Source organism: Poecilia formosa, unplaced genomic scaffold (assembly GCF_000485575.1).
Source record: "Poecilia formosa unplaced genomic scaffold, Poecilia_formosa-5.1.2 Scaffold179, whole genome shotgun sequence".
Taxonomy (NCBI): Eukaryota; Metazoa; Chordata; class Actinopteri; order Cyprinodontiformes; family Poeciliidae; genus Poecilia; species Poecilia formosa.
In genome coordinates this window covers 96,622-107,043 of record NW_006800118.1, presented here as the reverse complement: position 1 = coordinate 107,043, position 10,422 = coordinate 96,622, and the positions used below count along the sequence as shown (strand labels likewise).

Here is a 10,422-nt window from a genome sequence, read left to right as displayed (position 1 = left end):
TTTTTGTTTTTTTACTACGCTGGTTTCAGTGCTAAACTGGTTCTACTGCTAGCTCGACACCAGTTCTGTTCTCACCACTGGAACTACTTTCTCTGGTTCCATTGTAATGTCTGGACTGTTGAGCAGACCTGAAAGTAAAATGCACTCACTTACTTTGAAAAGAAAAAATTAACAAACACAGGCAGCACTGTTCTATAATTGTTTTTAGTTCTTTTTTTAAAAATACTTTGTTTTTCTCCCCTTTACTATTAAAAAGAAAGAAAAATAAAATTGCCTTTTGTGTAAGAACATCGTCTATGTGCCTGTGGGTGCATGTACATCCAAAGCAAAAATGGTAACTGATTAGTTTGTTTTTATTTATTTGCCTGCTGATTTTTTTCCTAAAAACTAAATGTAACTGTGCAGTGAAGCTAACTAAACATGAGTAAACTGACTTTAAAGCAGCTAGACCTCGTCAAAATGTTTTCCAAAATGAGTAGAAAATGAATCAAATGTCACTTCACCTTCTGCTCTGGATGTGACAAACACAGGGCTGGAGTCTGGGAGGTGGCAGGAGAGTCCACTTCAAACAGGTCAGCTTAGTTTTCGTTTTTTATTATTTCATGTCATCTGTAACAGATAAGATGTATAGCATATATGTACAGTATGTGCCCGTTGTGCCTTGTGTGGGTCAGAAGTACTGTTTTTTGCGCTATAGTGGGATATTAATGTGGGCCAGGCAGTGACGGCCCACACCTTGTCAGGTGTGGCGTTGTGGTTTCTGTGGCTGGTATTCGTGAGGGTCCGGTGCGTTGTGCTGGTTTGGTACACCATGAGTTTGCCTTGAGTTGGGGATGTGGTTGTGTTGGTGTAGGTCTGCACAACCAACATATGACTTGTGTGTGCCCTCTGGTAATATCTTGCAGACACACACACTTCCCCAGTAATACTTTTGTCTCACTCTTTAGCTTATTGTACAGAAGTGCAGCCTTTTGAAACCCATTTGTAAGAAGTTACATATTGGTAATTTTGTAATGTTCCGTAACCGAAGTCTCTTTTACTGATTAACATGGAAAAATTGTCTTGCTGGAAGGGAAAATTTTTCATGCAAATTACTTTGGCTTACATTTCAGCAAGTTTCAGAAGAACTCTTCACACTGATATGTATTTTAGTTTTGACTTATAATAACACTACCATACACTCTGATACAACTCCAGTTGACAGAGTTCTTCTTTTCACAATTGATACCCATTATTTCAAAGGTCTTATAAAACACTTTCCAATATGACTGATGCTCATTCAACACTTAACCTGCTTAATCTGATGGATTAGACAAAGGCCAAATTAAATCATGGTTTATGGGAATCATGGGGAAAACATGGGAAACAGATAACAGGGTGTTTCGAATGCCTCAGTTTCTCACATTGCTTCAGGTATTCTCTGGAACGACTAAGATTTATCTACAGACGTTCAATCCCTTAGAAATATTTGGAATTGTTATGGTGTGTCAAATTCATGACATCTTGGATATCTGGGAGGAAACAAGACCGGGTCCTTTGGGATCTAATTAGGTTTAGGTAACATATACGTTTAAGAAAACCTGTGTTCGCAGTATTGAGAAATTTTATTTGTTACAAAAATGTTTTTTCGCCCAGCAAACAAGTTTTACACAGAAAATATGTCTGTTACCAAAGGCTGTGAGGGTCACTTTAAAAGAAGACTGAAGCTTTACAGACTGCAGACTAAATGGTGGTTAGCTCGTGAGATGTTGCTCTACAAACTAACATTTACTCACAAGTAAATGTTATTTCCAGAACAATGAAAATAATCAAAACAATGTTAACATTTTCACAAAAATTATGCTCTTAAGCAATTTTTTTTTTTAAATGTACATTTAACTCTTGTGCGTGCGATGACTGAGGCAAAAGTGCAGGACTGTGGCAAATGATACAAGTTTTATGTGTGTGGGGTCAGTTGGACCCCACAAGGGTTTATAGAAACTTGCCAATATGAGTTATTCCCAGAGTAAGAGGAAAAATAAAGTTCTATTCTTTTCTAGTCTATGCTGCTCCATGTTTTAGCTTCCAGATGGTCTGTCTGAAAATTCAAAAGGATGTCCTGTAAACATCTCAAAATATATCAGCAGGAATGGACACCAAAGTCATTTTCTGGTCTTTATAATTAAAGCCTAACAGGCATACAAAGACAAGATAAGCAACCAAAACCCAAATAAAGAATAGACTAAAGTGATCAAGCAGTAAATGCTCTATCATAATTGAATGACAGTAATTCATAACAAGGAATTTTCAAAGAGAAAATGCAAAACTTGTCTCCAGCCCGGCCATTTCACCGTAATGACAGAGTCATATCTATGATTCAGGTGCTAATGGAAAAGATACAATCCAGGAACTGCCAAGAAATTGAGTGACAAACTATGAGCTCACTTTGGTCCAGACACTGCCCTCAGCACTGACAGCAGCGAGCTGCTAACCTCCAACCCTCCTCCCAGCCAATCACTGGCCAGCTCATTACTAACACAGCACCATTGTGTTAATTGAAGCCAAGCTAACTACGCCGTTTTTCTCGCTCTATAAAGATAGAGGAATCATCACCTGCACTGAGCTGCTTCTCCCTCCAGCTACACAGGTAATTGAATTGTGGCAGGTCTCTCAGTAAGCTGGCTTGTTTTAATAACTTCACTAGATTGTGTTTAATAAGTGTGCCTTAAACGCTGTTTTTGTCGGGTCAGGGAGGATGAGGAAGGTCAAATTTGATAATGGAAATGAGAAAAGGGGCCATTTTTCTGGCTCTGCTCCAGGGACTGATGTAATCGTTGCAGCCTTGTCTCCAGAGTGGGAAGTTCAACTGTAGGCCAGACAGCTGGAGAACATGAAGGCAGGGTGGATAAACACCAGAACTAAAAATACAAAATAAAAACTTTGTAGAACTGATTTGTTTTTTACATATTTTATTGAAAATGCTACACCAAACAATGATATTCAAATATCATGGGAAAAAAACGTTTTTAAGAGCCCAACAAACTGAATACTTGCATCACTTTGGGACAGGATCTGTCTCACATTGGGCTGTGATGTGTGAAAGTAAAAAAAACTTCACTTTATTACATTGCTATTGAGAGGCAAAAAGTAAAGATAAAAACATCTAAGACATAATTTAGCCATAAGCAACTCTAAACAGGTGGGTTTTAAGTTGAGATTTAAAGGCACTTAGTGTTTCAGCTGTTTTACAGTTTTCTGGAAGTTTGTTCCAAATTTGTGATGCTTGGAGGAGACTGATTCCAGAACCAGAGCCATGCGTCAAGGTGAGACTGACTATTTCTAGCCGGAACCTCTCAACCTCACACATTAGCTCTGGCTCCTTCCCCACCAGAGAGGTGACATTCCACGTCCCAAGAGCCAGCTTCTGCAACCGAGGATCGGACCGCCGGGGCCCCCTCCCAGGACATGCTGGAGGGACTATGTCTCTCGGCTGGCCTGGGAACGCCTTGGGATTCCCCTGGATGACTTGGAACAAGTGGCTGGTGAGAGGGAAGTCTGAGCTTCTCTTCGTAAGCTGCTACCCCCCCAACCTGATCCCGGAAAATGGATGGATGAAACGGATGGACAGTTGTAATTAACTTTTCACAAGTTTTTCACTGTTCATTAACATATCCATCCATATCCATATCCATGTTTGTTCTTTGGGAAGATTGGAGAAATTGTTACCTAGGACAGTGGTCTCTTCAGGTGTCCTGTCTTCTAATGCTGTTTTCGTCAAAGCAGAAGTTGAGTATTCAGACTCAGCGTCTCCTTTTCACCGCAAACTTCCCCAGTCGGAGAAGTTTATTCTTTGAGAATATTAGAGAAATTGTTCCCTAGCCCTTGTGTTTACAAATGGGGTCCAACCAACCCCACACCCATATGTATCACTTGTATCATTTGTATCATCCATAGCTAAAGAATTGTGTTGTGTCTTATAAGAGGAGCTGTTTCTTTCTTCTTCATTGTTTTTTTTAGGAGGGTCAGAGACGGATTCTGTTCTGTTAACATAAGGTTGAATAAAAGTCTAGACAGCTACGCTATTCCCTCTCAATGTTCTACTCTTTCTCCACCCACGTCCTCCTCTTTTATGGTAACACGGATTTACCTCACATCGTAGTGTTACAATTTGATGAAAACCAATAGCGAAAAGGATATGAAACCAAAATATAAATCAACAATACAGTGATTTCATGTATAATAGTTATTTAATAAATACGAATACAAATTGTTTGCACCAAACAAATCACTACTTCCCGTGATTTATTTTTTTTCCACTGCAAATGGCTCTCATAAACCTGAGAAAACATGCAAATCACCATCCATCTCATGGATGACAAAGATGCAGAACAACAGACATGCATAAATACACAGATTTCTTAACAATTTAACATAATCCCTGTATACACATTCTACCTCACCACTGTCAGTAGTCGGCCTACTGGTTCTGTTTTAGTAAAAAAAAAGAAAAAAAAAGACTTGTGGTTTTGACTGTTGTAAACCAACAGCCAAAGCCTTATCTACATTATCTAAGAGCTACAGTAAGTGGCAGGTTAGGGTCAATTCTTATCGGTGGAGGGTTTGGTTTTGTTCGTAGATGTGGATTAGCAAAGGCATGATGAGGACTGCCAGCACAGCACGCTCCGTAGGTCAGACTGCTGAACAAATAAAAGAGGTTCCTAATTTCTAGTGTCAAGATGAGAGCAATCACTACAGGAAAGATCAAAACCTGTATGAATTTGAAAGTAACGGACAAACTAAATTTATCCATATATTCAAGCATTAAAATAGAGTAGAGGGGTCAAATTTGCTGTATGTTGAGGAAGATGGCACCCAAATGTTTAGGACAATGGGTAGAAGGCAGCAGAAAAATCTCCACAGGGAAGAAGAGCTGATTTGTAGTCAGCAAGGCCACAACATGCACCACTGTCACACAAATATTTTTTGCATAATATTGTGTATTGTCAGCAGCTCGTGCATGTAGTTATCAGTAGTTGCAAGACGTACATGTCACACACACGTGCATCTCCACTGGCCGCCACTTTCCGTCACCTAGCTAGACAGGTGGCATCCCCTAGCCTTGTGATTAGCATGTCAATGTCTTAACATGTCGACAAGACCAGCCCTTCAGGCACCTACATTCATATATAAATGTAAATTCAAACCCTCCCCTATCCCACCACCTTCACACATCCGCACTGCATCTCCTCTGACAGCTCAGGATTTATTTGGCTTCTTCCTATTCGAGGAGACGTCTGCGGAATGGGCGCCAGGATCGCCTGAATCACAAGGTGCTTCAAATCGCCAACACAGGATGACAGCCACAAAACGTTCCAATCATCAAAACTTTGTTAAAGCGGTCCACAAAAGTTATGAAACCTGTATTTTTTTCTTTCATATTCTAATGACATGTCTGAGCAGATGAGTCCTCATCAGCCCCCAGAGGGAAATGACAAGCCCCATCAGATTCTGTGAATGACCATGCTGTCAGTCTACACACACACACACACACACACACACACACACACACACAGATTTAGGACTGGATTTGGATTGTGAAAAAAGACACATTATTCTGACGAAACCATCACAATTTTTTTCTCATCTTTTTTTTTCTGAGGAACAGGGCTTGGATTCTTTTAAAGTTAAATTCAGGTCTTTAAGTTTAAATTTATTTTGACAGAACTGAAACAATTTGCTATTCCAATGATTTAATTCAGCCAGACACTCTTCTGGATACAAGAAAAGAAAAAAAAAGAAAAATTATATAAATACCTTGGACACATTGCCAGTCCATTGCAGTATAAAATACATATAGATGTAAAAATATGCATGTATGTATGTATTTATTAGGGCTGTCAACATTAGTGTGCTAAGCAACTAATCTGAAAATTTTGACGCATTGACATTACATAAAAATTAATAGAACCACTATTTTTACTTAAAAGCCTCTCATTCCCGGAGGGTTACCTCGTTCACAGCAGTGCATTATGGGCTCGATTTTTGTTTTCAAAACTTTATTTAAACAAAGTAAACACAAACAAGTAAGGCAATTACAACAATATAACTCTGTAGAGGGCATAGTAGAGGCAGATTTTGAAATGGAAATATAAAGTAATATTGATAGAATAAAAATTATAATAAAATAACTAAAGCAGCAACAAGGCGGGCTCAACACACGAAGAGCGACAAACAGCGAAAGGTAGTTTTCCGCAACTGCAGACAGCAACATAAGTTGAACATTCTCAACCTTCTTGTGTTGCGTCACCAGTTCTGCACAGCTCTGTGTACGTGCAGGAACTAAGCTGGTCACTCGGCTCAATGAGGACCAGTGTTTGTCATCTCATTGCACAAGTTCCATAGAAAACAAATGGATAGGGACATTTTTAAATTACTTCCTTTAAAACTACTTTAATATAAAAACCTAGAACACCAAGAATCTTCAGACAGGCATGGTTTGAGGCAATAAAACATGTTTTTATTGTCTCAAACTGTACAGTGTAGGTTTTTGATGCATGCTTTATGGGCAGTTGCCCCGGACTGCATCAGAAAGGCATTGGACACTCGAGAACTAGAAAATAAAATATATCTTATCAGTTAGTCCCTGAACAAGTTTGCTACTACTTGTAGTGTAAGTTTCCCTTAGTTGCTGTGGAGTACTTGGTGACTACATTGTGGCTCCCATTCGCGGCAGTTGTGCAGTTTGAGTTGATTTGGTGGTTTTGAGTTAAAGGAGTGGAACCAGTGTTTGGTTTGGATCTGCCACTCAGTAGAGGGCAGTGTGCTTTCTTTTTCTGGTAGCTAGAGAAATTTCTAGAAGTGTGCACTTAAGTTTGTGCAGTGAAGTTAAAAGAAGATGTACGCCGAGAGGTTCTTTTCTTAACCCCTAAAGAATAAAGCGACCAATTAAATCATTTGTATTTTACGTGTTTATGTGGAAGTGGAATGTTTATTAGTGAAGAATTTGTCAAGTTTCTGTTAGCCACGTGTTTAAAGGTAATGGAATGCGTCTATTATTTTTTCTTGTCAGTCAAACCACTGTATTGTGAATGTTTTGCTATTTAATATTATTTGTCTGTTCTATATGAGAATGTCTTTCTGTATAAAAATGTATTTTATGTGTTTTTTTTGTACAGTTCTTATGGCATCGCTAAAGACACCTTTGTCTAATTATAAATGCCAGTTTACATCAAGAATGCCTTGTGTCAGTTTTTCAACCTGGAGGGAGTTATATACATTACCTGCTTACTGATCCAAAATTTGGATAACTGCTTGGTTGGAGTGCGGCAGAAGGAGGGACTTCCACAACTGTGTGCACATTTATATTTCAATCTTAGTTAGGCGAAGTGATTAATTGTGATTAATCTGATTTTTTAATCGATTGACAGCACAAGCATACAAGTGTGTATGTAATATGTGTGCACGTTGTTAAGGAAGAAATTTATCTAAATTAATTAACTTTGGAAAAAGTCTGGCTCTCTCTCTTCCTCTGGATCCCAGGTCCTCTCGGCGGGCCGCGTGTGGCCACAAGGAAAACAACAATGCGTGTTGACGTCACAGAATTACAGAGTTTAATCCAATATAAGACAATGCATAAACTTAGAAGTAAGACAATGCACAAACTTACACCAGAAACTGCAGAACAACGGAGACATACAGTCATTTACCTGACATAAATGGAAAGAAGAAGAAAGAAAAGCAAAGACGTGCAAAGACATCTTTGGAGAGTTGCAAGAGCAAATCTGATTTGTTACTTCTGTGTAGAAAGTTTTATCCTCTTGTATTTAATTTATTCAAATAAGGCGTATCTTTGCTCATCCAACCAGGAGCTATCTCTGACCCTCTATCTGAAGCTAGAAACCCCTGCCGTGTTTACGGTCTTTCACAGATGAGTGTGAAAAGCTACAACTTCCACTGTATTGTTTTCCCACAGACAAAAGGCAGTTCAAACGATCCTAGCAAACCATCTGCTGTAACTACAAGTAAAATAACGGTCAAAGAGCCAGAATACATTACTGATTTCAAAACCACAATTAGGGCATTTGAGTCAAGACATGTTAAGTTTTAAAACTAGCTTATTTTAAATTTATTTTCTCAACAACGTGCAAGTGTGTTTCTCCACAATCCAAATCCATTCTAATTATATCATTCATGAGATGATATTACACACGTAATTTGCAGTTTATTACTAATGCAAGAAAATCAAAACGTAAGACACAATTTGATTTCAACTTTTAAACAATGACATCCTAGCAAGAATGACAATGAGCACACACAGTGTCATTTACACAATTCACAATTAGTTACTCAAAAAATCCATAATTTTTCCAACAGATGTGATTTTGCATGACTTCATGCATCTTTTAACTATGACCAAATGTACTGACTGCTAAGCTATCATTAGCCTTAGTACAACCCAGTGAAGAATTAAGTAAGTACCAGAAATACAATCTAGATAATAAACTACTTTGTCACAAAGGCTTCCATGTTGAGGGCATGTGGCCGCCTTGACTCTATATTGAGAGTTCCAACGTGACTTACCTGTCATCAGCCATTGTTGTCCTGAGGTGAGTTTTAATCTGTTTTAAGGCAGAAAAGTTTCCCTCACAGCAAGCAGTACTAAATGGAGTACTGCTGATATTTTTGTAGGTTTATTACAATCTGTTTGCAGGGATTACAGCAAGAAATGAAATCAAGCAAAGTAGATGATGAGTCTAATCCACTTTCTGCACTCTCATCAAGGAGTCGCTGTGTTTGGTAAAGGTCATGTTTGAGGTCATCTAAAGGTCTGTGCAAAAGCAAGAGACATGTAATTTAAGAAAGTTGCACTTTTTGGCTTCAGACAGTGCAAAACCTTGTGCTATCTAACAACTTTTCTTTTAAAAAAAATCCTTGCTCAACTCAATCAAACACCAAAGTGATATTTAATCTTTTCCTTTTCCCTCATTCTAATTTCTATGTGCTCATCAGCAGTGAGTCAACAAATTTTTAACTTATTCTTGGATGTCGTTTGTCTGTACACTAATTTTGCTTTGCTCAGCAAACTACTCAACTTCTTTCCACCAAAGTATTTCTCACTGGTGCAAGATCCTTCAACAATTTCAAAACTGTTGGAAGTCTCTCTCAGATTATGGCATGCCATATACTACCTGCATGCACACCTTGCATATGTAGTAGTTATGTTTCCATTAAACATAAAATTGCACAAATTGAACACTTGTTGCAGGTCATGGTAGTCAGGGGGGAACTCCTAAAGAAGGTGCAATATGAGCAGAGAGGAGGCATAAAGACTGGCTAAAGGAGCTCCAAGATGTGAGCCAATGAGCCCTCCAGTCAAGGTTTGGGTTGTGGAGGAACAGCCAGGAATAACCAAGAACCAAAGGAGACTGTGGAGATGGAAACACAAAGAAGGTTATGGTCTCATGTTTCTTGATTTCCAGAAACAATTAGTTCTATGGGTTTGGTTTTGTGAGTGACTCTGGGGAGTGGATTACTGTCAAGAGATGAGACGCAACAGAATCATAAACTGTTTAGTAAGGTTGATGTCCAAAAGGTTCTGTTTGCAACCTGAATCAATTAGAGCCTGAAGTTGAAATGAATTGTGGACGTGGAGAACAGTACAGAAGAGAAATGGGAATAATTCATTTTGACCCCGCTCGCCAGTATTCCCTTAACTACTGACGAACTCTGTTGTTTGATCGTTCAGGACAAGTAGCAATGAAGAGACCCATCCGGCTGCAGCATAGGCAGGCCAGAGATGCCATACGCCGCTGACGTCCCTCAGCTGAAAGTCTGGTTCAGCCAATCTGCACAGGATCTGCTGGGGTTATGTTATATATATATCTGTATGAATTACTGCTGCTGAAGTAGGGGTAAAAAAAATTTTCTGTTTCTTTTCTTCAGGTCTGTCTTAACTGGATATCAAGAGGCATGGTGAGTCTAATCAGTTCCTTTATGCTTTGGTTCCTCCAGGCAAGCCAGTGTACCTTTCAAATTTTCTGTTAAAGCTTGCATAAAAGCTAGGGTTTGGAAATCAATGGCAAATTCAGCAAATGACTTATGACTCTGTTTAATGCTACAGTGCTGATGGGTAATTTCTGTTTTGTTGGCAGCATAACCAAAGGTCTGTTTAAACTCAGACAAAAAGGAATCCAACGGTTGATTCAAAAAGGGACTGCTGACTAAATTTAGCATTAGCCCACCTTGATACTCAGCCTTGGAGTAAACCAGTTATATAGGAAATCTTAAAAGAATCAAACACTGAGGAGAACGATTGAATACTAACGAACTTTGTAACAAAAATCCCACACACTTTCCAATTTCACCTGAGAAAGGTTCAGGGGTCGGTGATGCAGCGTTTTGGAAATGGGATGGTGTCAGCTGGGGTATGGCTGTTGCTCCAGC

The 10,422-nt window shown here is 39.0% G+C and overlaps 1 long non-coding RNA gene across 1 annotated transcript; it reads left to right on the top strand.

Annotated features, from left to right (window-relative positions):
* The first annotated feature begins 345 nt into the window (after window positions 1-345).
* On the top strand, window positions 346-3,010 carry LOC107837824 (uncharacterized). Its single transcript, XR_001663869.1, has 3 exons — window positions 346-572; window positions 2,577-2,626; window positions 2,730-3,010. It is a non-coding gene; the product is annotated as an uncharacterized LOC107837824 (long non-coding RNA).
* The last annotated feature ends 7,412 nt before the right edge of the window (window positions 3,011-10,422 follow it).